The following is a 12485-nucleotide window of genomic DNA, read 5'->3' on the forward strand; positions in this document are numbered from 1 at the left end:
AATGTTGGGATCTCATGCATCATTGTGTGTTCATGCATCAGGAAATAGCCTTCTTTTACGATGGTACAGACGCGTACACTACGAGGCAGAAAAATGACCATTATGTTTATCATAATGATATGACGGTCGCTACGCCTAACGAGTGTCCGACATCAACAACTTCAGAGAATGTCGCCCGACCATGAAAGGGGCCCAGGAGGTGTGCGAATCGACTGGTGGGTTCATACTCGCATGTGTGGACCATTTGTATAATAGTAAATACACATCCAATTAACTCATTGAGTATGACCACATAGGAATAGAGACTGATACGATAGGTCCTACACATGATTACATATGTTGGTATCTAACCCCAATAGTGGAGTCACTGAGTATATGATCACTTGCAATATTCTTTGTTGAACAGAAGCATATGGTGGTTGTATTGGAAATTTATGTTATCATGGGTACAAATTAAGTTAAAAAGTCATTGAATAAGAGATTAAAAATTTGAACTTTCCACTCTTTTTTTTTTAACAAAAAAATAATAATAATAAAAAGAACAACCAAGACTATATGTGAAGTTGTATAAACCATTTCCACTCTTTTTTTTTTAACAAAAAAAATAATAATAATAAAAAGAACAACCAAGACTATATGTGAAGTTGTATAAACCATTAAGCATAAAAGAATTCTTGACTTTTGAACTTAAAAAATATTAAACTTTTAAACCAACTATAATTATTTTTTTATAAATCGTCATAGAAGTTGAATATCGATAATGACTTTTTTTTCGTGTGGTATATTCTACTTTAAATGGTTGAACCTTTTTTTTATTTAAAAAAACTATCAATTATATAAATTTAGATAAATAAATAAATAAATATATATATATATATATATATATATATATATATAAAAGATGGTGTCGTTGAAAATTTGGCATCATGTAACGCCCTTATTTACCTAAATCATTGGACTTCTACTTGCAATAGACCATTAGAGGTTCTCCTTCCTTATAATTAAGAATAGTCACTTTCCAAGGTAACCAACACATAGAGGCAATTAAACAACAAATCACCTTCCTTATAATAGAAGATTGGAGAGATAAAACATTAAAGGTTGATGCAAAAGTAAATAACAAATCACATAGAGACAATTTATAGCATTCATTTTTTATGTGTTTAGAATCTGTAATGACCTTAGATTCTTATTTAACGTAAAGTCACTACTGTATATATATCATAAACATTTTATGGGAAAATACTTCATTCAAAACTTTATCAAAAAATTTTGTGGTGGACTTACATGTTTTCTAGAAGGTCTTTAAAATAAAATACAAAAAATTGAAATAACATAAAGTAAAACGGCCCTAGAGTAACCTATATGCTACAAAATTAAATGCATACTAACTTATACTAATGTATAGTCTACGAAATTAAAATTTTGCAAACTCCCCTATGCATGTGTCATGATTTCCTGAGTTGCAATTCCACCGTCAGCTGTATACGGGAGCCTTGCCTTTACCTGAAAAAATAAGAGTAGCACACGACTTGAGTATTTTGATAAATACTTAGTAAGTGGCCCGCTATTGGGGTTAGATGCAAGCACATACAATCATGAATGGGACCTTTCATATTAGTCTGGTGTGTTTATCTACATAGAGCTAGGGTGTAAGTGTTAGGTTGGTTATACGATGGCTTAGATCAAGATGCCTACACTAAACTAAGCACCTTAGTTTCGTGGCAAAGATAAGAGGGTCTATACCCTATTACTCCAAGACTAAAGAAAGATTCGTGGAGTCAAAATAGGATAATCAGGAGCCAAAAGCTCGTGTTAAGCAACCTAGCTAGCCTAGGAATCCAATAAACCTCTTCAACACCTAGATATAAGCAGAACGCATTTTAAAACCGTGAGGCTCACGATAATGCATAACGAACCAAAGCGGATAATACATGCTAGTGATGATTCTGAGATCTTACAAAAATAATAGTCAAGATGGCCGAGTTGGTTTAAGGTGCTAGTTTTAGGTACTAGTTCGAAAGGGCATGGGTTCGAATCCCATTCTTGACATGATTTAATTCCCATTCTTAATATTTTTTTATTATTATGAGCTTCGGCAACGATTGGGGAGGTTTAATTGTCACGTGTTTTAAAAGTGAGGCTACCATATGTAACGGGAAATGCAGCGGCAGCGATCCATATTCAATTGGTTGGTTATCTAGGACCTGTGGGTTATGGGCCCACCATGCTTCCGATGACCACACTAATTTGTTAAAATAGAGGATGAGCTATTGTGATCTGTTCTCTAGGATGGTTTATGTATGTTATCTTCTCGTTGAGCTTGTTTGCTTGTATTATGCATGATTTAGTATGTGTCAGCTCCAATTGTTTGATAGTGTGTTCTCCAAGTCTAACATGTTTATCTACATAGAGCTAGGGTGTAAGGGTTAGATTGGTTATACGATCACTTAGGTCAAGATGCCTACCCTAGACTAAGCACCTTAGTTTCGTGGCGACGATATGAGGGTCTAGACCCTATTACTCCAAGACTAAAGAAAGAGTCGAGTAGTCAAAATAGAATAATCTTGAGCCAAAAGCTCGTGTTAAGCAACCTAGTTAGCCTAGGAATCCAATAAACCTCTTCAACACCTAGACATGAGCAAGACACATTTTAAAACCGTGAAAAAGCCCTTAGTTTCGTCTTCAACACCTTAGTTTCATCGTGTTAATAAACCTCTTCAACACCTTAGTTTCCTTGTTTCTTGATGGTTTTGGACGATTCAAAAGTCAAAAATGTTCTCTTCTAAGTTCTATGAGGATTTCGTGAAGAAGGTACGGACAAAATTGGACTCCTTGTGGCCGAAGCGGCTGTTGCCTCCCTCTCTCAAAACTTTCTTTATCTTTTTTTTTTTTTTTTTTTTTTTTTTTTTTTTTTTTTTTTTTGCATAGGGTTTCATTTAAATCCTCCTTGGTGGGGCAAAATTACCTATTTCCCTCTTTTTTTTTTCTTTAAATATTCAGATGCTACATTCCCCTGTGGATGTGTCATGGTCTCTTTGGTTGCGATGTCACCATCAGCCGTACAGGGGAGCCTTGCCTTTACATGGAAAAAATAAGAGTAGCACATGACTTGAGTATTTTGATAAATACTCATAAAATGGCCCTGCTATTGTGTTAGATGCAAGCACATATAATCATGAGTGTGACCTATCATATCAGTCTATATTTCTTAGGCAGCTATACTAGGTGGGTTACTTTTATGTGTATTTACTGTTCTACATACGGTCTACACGTACGAATATAGACCCACCAGTCGGTTCGCACACCTCTTGGGCCTCTTTCTTGTCAGGTGAGCATTATCTGAGAGTTGTTGACGTCGGACACCAGTTAGGAATAGCGACCTTTGTAGCGTTATAACAAATATAATGATCGTTTTCTTGTCTTGTAGTGTACACGTTCGTACCATCATAAAAGATGAAGGGATATCCCCCGATGCATGAACACACAATGATACATGAGGTGTACCGACCCTAAAGTTTCACTTACCTAGAGTCACTACCAACATAATCATCTAAACTCGCATGTGGAATTTAACATTTAAAACTTCATCATAAAACATAACTTTCGTCTTAAAACACAGCCATGTACTTACGTATTTTAAAAACACGTTTAAAATGACATGATAAAAGACTAAAGTAAATAAATAAACTTTTAAATTAAAAACATCCTATTCTAGCCTAAGTCTAAAAAAATAAATGCGACTACCCTACGCAAGTTTCATAGTCTCAAGTTGCAATGTTGTTGTCAACCATACAGGGACGCCTTGCGTTTACCTAAAAAGAAGTAGCATATGGCTTGAGTATTTTCAGAAATACTCAGTAAGCGAAACCACTATTGGAGTCAGGGAATGAAAATACATGCAACTCATGATCTAGGGACCTATCATTTAAAAACCATCATAGGGGTGGCCTCCAGTCTCGGATAAATTGGATGTGTTGTACTTCCCTACACACAACCCACACGTGTGAGTGTGAATCCCCAGGGAGCTCGCACACCCCCTGGATCCTCTTTGGTGAAGCTAATTTGTATCGACGATTGGATGTCAGCGTAACCTCATAGTGTCATGCTCCAAATGAACACCCTCATCATCATACTTTGCGCGTCTGCACTCATCATCATAAAGAGGGAAGTATCACGATGCATATGAACACACAAAATGCATGAGGTCCCTGTAGTTTTCATCTTTAAATCATCTTTAGGACACAACCCTATACACCGTTCACAAATTACTCTAAGTAACATGCACACATTGATCTTCATACATTCATCATCATTCGTTTAACTAGGGTTGTTTCTTTAAAAACTTGTCGTCATAATGCATCGCGACATTTAATACATGCACAACATCTTAATATGGAACTTCGTCATATTAGGTCATTTCATCATCGTATGTCTCACATAATCTTCTTATTTTGCATCATCATCATCATGTCAACATCATGTACATCATATAATATTATCACATCATTATCTAACGTCATCAAGTCATCATATAACATCATCACATCATCATATAACGTCATCACGTCGTCACATGACATTATCATCGTATCATTATATAACATCATCAAGTTATCATATTACATAATCACATCATCATACAACATCAACACATCATCATCTAACGTCATAACGTCATCATATAACAACATCACATCATCATATAACATAAAACATAATTGACATGTGCAAGGGCCACTGGCACGTTCGTCATACATAAAACAAGTCTTCCGACCGAGTTGATAGTAAGATCACTTACTTGATTAGCTTAAGTTGTCACGAATTTGACCTTAATGAAAGTTCGATTCTGTCCTTTGAAATCCAAGTCAACCTATGTGAGCTTATAACATCAGTTTCAACTTCGAACTCCTATAAAATTATTTCTCTAATGTATATTGGTCCATGTGTTAAACTTCATGCTAACTATGGTCTTTGTAAGAATAAAGTCTTAAAATATTTATTTAAGTTTGTTATAATATTATTTTCGTACAGTTCAAAACTCTTTAACATTTGAGGAGATATTTTTTTGTTCTCTTAATTATGTTTACAATCCTCACCTACTTTTATCTATATTTGTTTCTTTTTTTGAATGGACTCTTACTTTTTCTCTCAAGAGGGCTACGGATTGATTTCCTTTTCTTAAAATTATGTTCACAATTACTTTTTTTTTTTCTTTAATCCACTCTTACTTTTTCTCTCAAAAGGACTCCGGATCGATTTCCTTTTCTTCGTGTTCCATTTCTTAACTCACTCTGTCAGTGACTACAATTTCTTAACAAAGTTTAACACAAATCGAGAAATTGAATCTTATCCTAACTTTAATTTCCTTAAACAAGGTCAATTAAACTTTAGGATAGTCGAAACAGCAAAAATTGGGCAAAATACCCTTTAGCGAGCCGAGGAGCTGGATTATGAGCCGCGAAGACCTAGCCTAGCTGACTGAGCTGCGTAAGAGGAAGAAGTTTCTGGCTACAAGCGCGACACGTGGTGCAATGAGATGCGAATGTGTTTTTCTACGATCGAGTTTTTTTTTTTTTTTTTTTTTTTTTTTTGTTTCCGTAATAGAATTTTTTTGTGTTTCATTTTCGAATGGTGTATAAATTTCAAATTTACTTCATTTTTGTGATTTGAATTTTTCTATAAAATCTAGAGTTTGATATTTTATTCAGATGTACACATTTTTATATTAAATGTTTCTATATATTTAAGAACTTAAATTATTAATAGACGCTTTTTTATACTTGTATTAGAGCAAGAACACTACTTGTTAGCAACGAAAAGATATTAATGCAAAGCAAAGGTGATGGATTTGTCTAGGGATTCCACGGATGAATGAGCTCGAATACCTTTGTTTGACTATTATATAAAGAAAAACTCTTCTCATCTGCACCACAAATGCAGTGCGAATAGTTGCATCAGTCCTGAAGCCAAACTTCATGCTCTCGCCAAAAAACCTCGAACGAAAGCTTCCCATATTTGCTTCTAAAGTTGCACCAAAACAATGTTGTCTGCAACAAATTCTCTTTGAATTCCCAGCTGTATTCTTATTTCGACGGAAGAATATGCTCCCCTAAATTAGAAAGTTATCTCAGATGGGCACAAATTCAATTGAAAAAAATGAAAAAAATTAGAACTATAAGAGCCTATACATTTACATAAAAATTCTTAAATATCAATTTGGGCCTAATTCAACTAGGTGAGACTATCTATGCATCAATGAAAAAGTCAAGTACTATTCAAGCCCTCAATGCCACGCATTTATTTAAATATATATAAAAATAAAAATAAAAACTATCAAATCATAAATTTAGATATATATATAAAATAATGTGGTCTCATTGAATATTTGTCATGGTGCAACACCCGTATTTACCTAAATCGTCGTTTTTCGATTTGCAATGGGCCAGTAAAGGTACGTCTTGATAATTAAGAATCGTCACTTTCCATTCAAAATGTGGAAATTGTTTTGCAAAACAAGTCAAAACATTAGAAGTTGATATATATGATAATTGCACTAAAACAAAGATATCTTTTTAACAACTTTTAAAGATAGATTTTTATGTAAAACTCTATTAAAAGAAAAAATGAAAAGATATTAATAGTGTTTGTTTGTTAGGTTAAGGTTTATCAAGCAAAGAATCAAACACATCCCCAAACTTAGGTTACCCTTATGAAGTTAAGTATTTTATTTTTCGATAACTACTTGGATATTTTATTGTCATGCATGCAATATTTTGTTAAAAGTTTATTTATACGAAAGGAAAAAATTTCATGTGGAGTGGAGAAAAGGTTATGGTTTGGTCTAAGAACTCCATGGATGAATGAGATAATTTTGTTTTACTATTAAAAAAAGAAAAACTGTAACGCCCCTAATTTTATTTAACCTATTTAGCTACCTTACCTTGCATTCATAAGGCGAAAATGCGGAAGCCAATATAAAACAACCTTAATAACAATGACATGACTTTTATACACAGGTTCATAACACGAAGGATCAACCTAACTCGGGAATCAACAAACAACTAACTAGGGACAACAAATGTAATTATTTATTATTCAAAGGAAATCTCAAACAGAGCATCTACTATTCTACAAACCCTCCCTTTAACTTCCATGGCCTTCGCAGCATTCACAGTCGACCGTACAAGGGAGTCTTGCCTTTACTTGCAAATGTAGGTAGCACATAGCTTGAGTATTTTATAAAATAACCAGTAAGTTGCCCACTATTGAGGTTAGGCATACAATACACATTCAGACCACATGCAAATCACGTGCAGCATACATGCACAAATACATGCATAAAAACATGAGAGGGACCTGTCTTCCATTCCTTTACATGGCCTTAGGCTCTTACTTTATCCGGGCAGGGTGAATGCATGGTAGTTCTCCACACATGGCCCACGTACGTAAACGTGGGCCCATTAGGCAAATTCGTATACAAACCCCCTGGGCTTGGCTTGGTCGGATACACATGATAAACGTTACCAGACGCCACGGAAAAGGAAAAGCCTGCATGATATCATAGCGAGCATAATATCGAATGGACGTGTCCGTACCATCATAACATAACAGGGAAGTAACGCTATTCACGTGACACAACATGCATGAGATCCCTAAAACTTACCTCCATGGCATTATACATACAATATTCCATTCCTCTGCCGTGTTACAAAGCATGATTTAGTTAAGCATTATGTAAGCATATTATAGTTCTCCAGTCACCACATCCATGGCATGCAACGCTCTCAACACATTCATGGCATGTCAACTAATTTCATTCATACAAGGTAAACAATTCATGGCAAAACAGAATCAAATAAGCGTGGCATACATCGACATTTCACAGCGAAAGCACATGGCATAATATATATCGACAGCACACATGGTACATGCAAAGGCCACAAGGCACGCACCACCATACATATACAGTAACTAACACCAATAGTAAGATTACTTACCTCTCTGGCCTTGGCCGAAGTCACTTGCGATAGGCTAACTCTGACGCCTAACTACTCCTTATAAAATCACATTATACACTTAGAGTCTTTTCATAATGAAACCCAACTAAACCTTATGTCTAACTATAAAGGTACGTTCCTATCATAACCTATTTTAGCAAAATGGAGTTACATTGACCTCAGATGGTTGAAACAAGAGCGGAAATGGCTCCTAAAGAATCGAAAACCTAGAAATTGGTATATTATTTGTATATCGAGTCACTAAGCCGAGTCGCCGAGCCGCAAAGCCACACTGCTAAGCCGGGCCGTAGAATATAATGGAGCCGCCAATGAAGCCGAAGTACGAAGCCAACAAGCTGAGAGGTCACTGGCAATGCCGGCTTCTGGACAAGGACTAGTGTCGCTGGTCTTAGGCCGGAATGGGTACACGGCCCAGAGTCAGTGTCCGAACGCGAACTGCAAGGCACAGACCGTACGTTGGTTGAAGTGAGCTCGCTGGTACCCGAAGAACCCGGCCCACGATCCGCTGCACTATCTTCCTCACTCGAGAGTCTTGACGAACCCTAATCGTGGAACCCGACTATTATTATCGATGGGACCGCCGTCGTACGTTCGTCCTTGATGGTGCGTTTGTCCCTCTCGTTACGAAGTACCCCGACATTGGTTCGCTCCTGTTGGATTTCATGTCCTAAAACTCATAGTTTGTAAACAAAAACATATTCTATTTTCAATAAAGTTATTATGGTTGTTTATTCAGTAAAGATTGTTATTTAATAAAGTAAATTTTACGATTATTAATCTAAATCCAATAATCTAAGAACACTCTGACTATAGTCTGATTACTTGAACTATATTTAGAGACATAAGAGTGGATCAAGTTCAAGTATATAGTCAAAATGATCTATAGTACAGGGATAAGGCTGAGTACCTTATCCTGCGGACAGTATGGATGCGACTCACTTTTGTATATGACATAAATAATGTGATCACTAAATTGTACATGCGGAGACATGTGAGTGGGGGCGTCCTATGCAATGAGTATTGCATAAGATCAGACCATGAAGAAAATCACTCTCACTTTATAATGTCGTTTACTGTTCAGACCGATTTTCTTTTCATTCAATGACCTAGGTAACTCGATTTTAATCCTGAGCTAACCATGAACTCCTGTTTATTCGGAATTATCCTTAGATTTTCATGGGTGAGAGTGGCTCGAGTTCGCCGACTCAATAGGCCTCCCATTTCAGGGGTAAGACTGGGTAAATGGCTGGGGACATGGGGTGCAAGATAGAATTCGCCCCTACCTAATTTTAGGGATAGAAGAGAGGTATTTCCCTTAAGCACTGACACCAGGTCTTGAACAAGGGGCCCCACCCTCTCATTGGCCTGAGAGGTATTCGGTTTGCTGGTTGGACCACAAACCAATTGTTCAATAGAGGATCAGTGAGACATAAGGAACAAGAAGTAACTTTAGGGGTAAAACAGTAAATTGACCCAGCTCTAGTTACGAAAAACCTGTGAAGGATCGACTTACTAATCATAGTTATATCAAATGGACAGAAATATATCTATAGTGAGGGGAGTGCAACTACTGGGCTATAGTGGAGTGTCCTAGTAGTTAACGAATATTGGTTAACAATTAATAAGTTTAACCGGTTAATCTTGGATCGTTGGAGCCCATGATCTATAGGTCCATTAGGTCCCTCTACTAGCTCATATCGGACGAAACCATAGAACAGTGTGACGAATGTGTTCGAAGTGTTTGAATTCAAATTAGGGAATATGCGCTACATATGTACGATATATTTAACCACATTTTTATTTTATTTACAAATTAAACAAAAAGAGGGAAGCTAAGATATTTAAATAAGATTTAAATATTTTAATGAAATATGTGTTGGAATTGATTGGGATTGGCATTTTAATTAATATTAAATATTAATTAAATAGTTTAATTAATCATTTAATATTACTTTGATCTGAAATTAATTATTCAAATTAATTGTTGAATTATAATGAAGAAAGTCAAAATGTTGACTTCATTTCATGGAAAAATCCATGTTTGAATTAGTGGAATTTTGAGGGGTCAAAATTTGGTTTAACCAAACTTGCATGCTTGCCAAATAAACCCCACAAATTTGAGCGAAATTTACCAAAAAAAATGTGCAGTAAAAGATATTAAAAGATCAAGAAGGCTCTATATACCGAGAGAATATAAATAGATATTAAAAGATCTAGAAAAAAAATTTGCAGAAAATCTGGTAACAAATCAGCAAATCAAATCAAAACTAAATCAACTTCTAACTATAAGGAGATTTAAGATCTAGAAAAAAATTTGCAGAAAAACTGGTAACAAATCAGCAAATCAAATCAAAACTAAATCAACTTCTAACTATAAGGAGATTTAATCAGATACTAACTGACAACAGTCTAAACAAACACGTGATCTTTAACACTCCTTGTTTAGATGATGTGAACTCCAAGCTTTTTCCTGAACACCCATCTTACTCCAATTATCTTTTTGTTTAGACGTTGATCAACCAACTCCCAGATTTATTTTTTCTCGATCACCGAAAGCTCTTCCTCTGACAGGTGCATCATAAACCAAAGCATCTTGTCGTTCATCTTCAGACTCTTCTAACATGCTACCAAAGATTAAATTATTTGGTGCATTAGAAATCTGATTCGCCTTCGTCAATTCTTCCCAATTTCATTGCTCATTTCTAGCAAAATGAACATCTCGGCTCACAATAACACGACTAGTGTGTGGTTGAAAAACTCTGTAAGCTTTGGATAGAGTGCTATACCCAACAAAGATGCCAACTTCTACCTTTTTGTCAAGCTTATCACGCTTCATCTGTAGAATGTAAGTGAAGCAAAGACACTCAAATACTCTACGAACTTTAAATAAGGTTTGTAACCATACCAAACTTCAAATGGTGTCAGGTCCTTCATAGCTTTTGTTGAAATTCGCAAGCACACAATAGTATTTGCTGCTTTTCCGCAAAACCGTTTTGGAATATCCTTCTCATTTAGCATGCATCTCGTCATCTCCACTATGAATCTATTTCTCCTATCACTTACGTCATTCTGTTGAGGAGTGTATGGTGCTCTCAATTGATGTTCAATTCCAGCCTCTTCACAAAACCTGTTAAAAGTTTCTAAAGTGTACTCCTTACCATTATTTGATCTTATAGTCTCAATAAAGCATGCACTTTCATTTTCAACTCTGGCTTTGAATTTCCAAAATACACCCGCAACTTCTGACTTTGCTTCACCAAGAAGATCCAACACATTCTTGTTAGATCATTAATAAAAGCAATGTAATAAATATTTCCATTTAATGATGGTGTTCGCTGATGACCACAAAGATCAATATGAACCAGCTGCAGCTTTTTCGAGGCTCTCCATGCCTGTTTAGGAAAGAGTTGCCTATGTTGCTTCCCAAAATTACAAGCATGGCAAAGAGGCATGTTATCATCAATGTCAGTGAGTTCTTCTAATAGCTTCTTTGATTGCATCTGAAGCAAACCTCGAGGATGAAAGTGTCCAAGTCTTTTGTGTCAAATCTCAGTAGCACTAGCATTGGATATAAAGGCTGTCGGATTTAGAGCAAAGCTTTTTCCTTTCATTTTGACATTGAACAAGTCTTTGCCACTAGCATCTCTAATCAAGCACTGCTAATTCTCAAACAACACTTTATAGCCTTTATCAAGTAACTGACCAATGCTTAAGATATTGTGATCAATTTTAAGTACAAATAAAACATCTGGAATAAATTTTGTACCTCCATGACTTGTTAGAGCTACTGTGCCTTTTCCCTTGACTTTCAAGTGTTTACCATTGCCAATCCTCTCTCTCTTGACTTCAGTGTTCTTAATTCCTCAAAAAACTCCATATGTCATATGATTTGTGCACCCATTGTCAATCAATCAACTCTTGCTTGATTCTTTTTCTGAGAAAATGGTGACCACAAACAATTGATCTTCTTCTTCTTGATCAATTACCTGTGCATCTACTTCTGTCACCTGACCTTTAACTTTGGAAATCACAGCTTCATGTCCAAGTTGATTGCCATTGGAGCATTTGGCGTCAGGTCTTCTCCAACACTTGTATGGTGGATGACCTTTCTTTTCACAATGGCGGCAAGGTGGATAGGATTTTTTGAAAACTCCTCCTTTTGTCTTCTGATAATTGGCAGATGAATCTCCATTCGTCGATTGGTTTTTGAAATTTTTCTTGTTTTTATACCTGCTGTTGTCTTGATGCTTAACAGGTAAGGCACCTTTAATCACTTCTTCTTACCTCATAGACCTTCTTTGTTCTTGTGCTTGTAAAGCATTCAAGAGAAATCTTTTACAGGACTTTGGTGCTCTCCAGAGTAGTAATGGTGACTTCAAACTTCTCTAGAACAGTGATCAGCAGCTTTTCAATAATCCTGGAATCATTTAACATAGAACCAAGCAATCTCTACTTGTTGGCAAT

The 12485-nt window shown here is 35.8% G+C and overlaps 1 non-coding gene across 1 annotated transcript; it reads left to right on the plus strand.

Annotated features, from left to right (window-relative positions):
* The first annotated feature begins 1971 nt into the window (after nt 1-1971).
* TRNAL-UAG (transfer RNA leucine (anticodon UAG)) lies at nt 1972-2052 on the plus strand. Its single transcript has one exon. It is a non-coding gene; the product is annotated as a tRNA-Leu (tRNA).
* The last annotated feature ends 10433 nt before the right edge of the window (nt 2053-12485 follow it).

Source organism: Cucurbita pepo, chromosome 6 (assembly GCF_057944985.1).
Source record: "Cucurbita pepo subsp. pepo isolate OVF chromosome 6, ASM5794498v1, whole genome shotgun sequence".
Classification (NCBI taxonomy): Eukaryota; Viridiplantae; Streptophyta; class Magnoliopsida; order Cucurbitales; family Cucurbitaceae; genus Cucurbita; species Cucurbita pepo.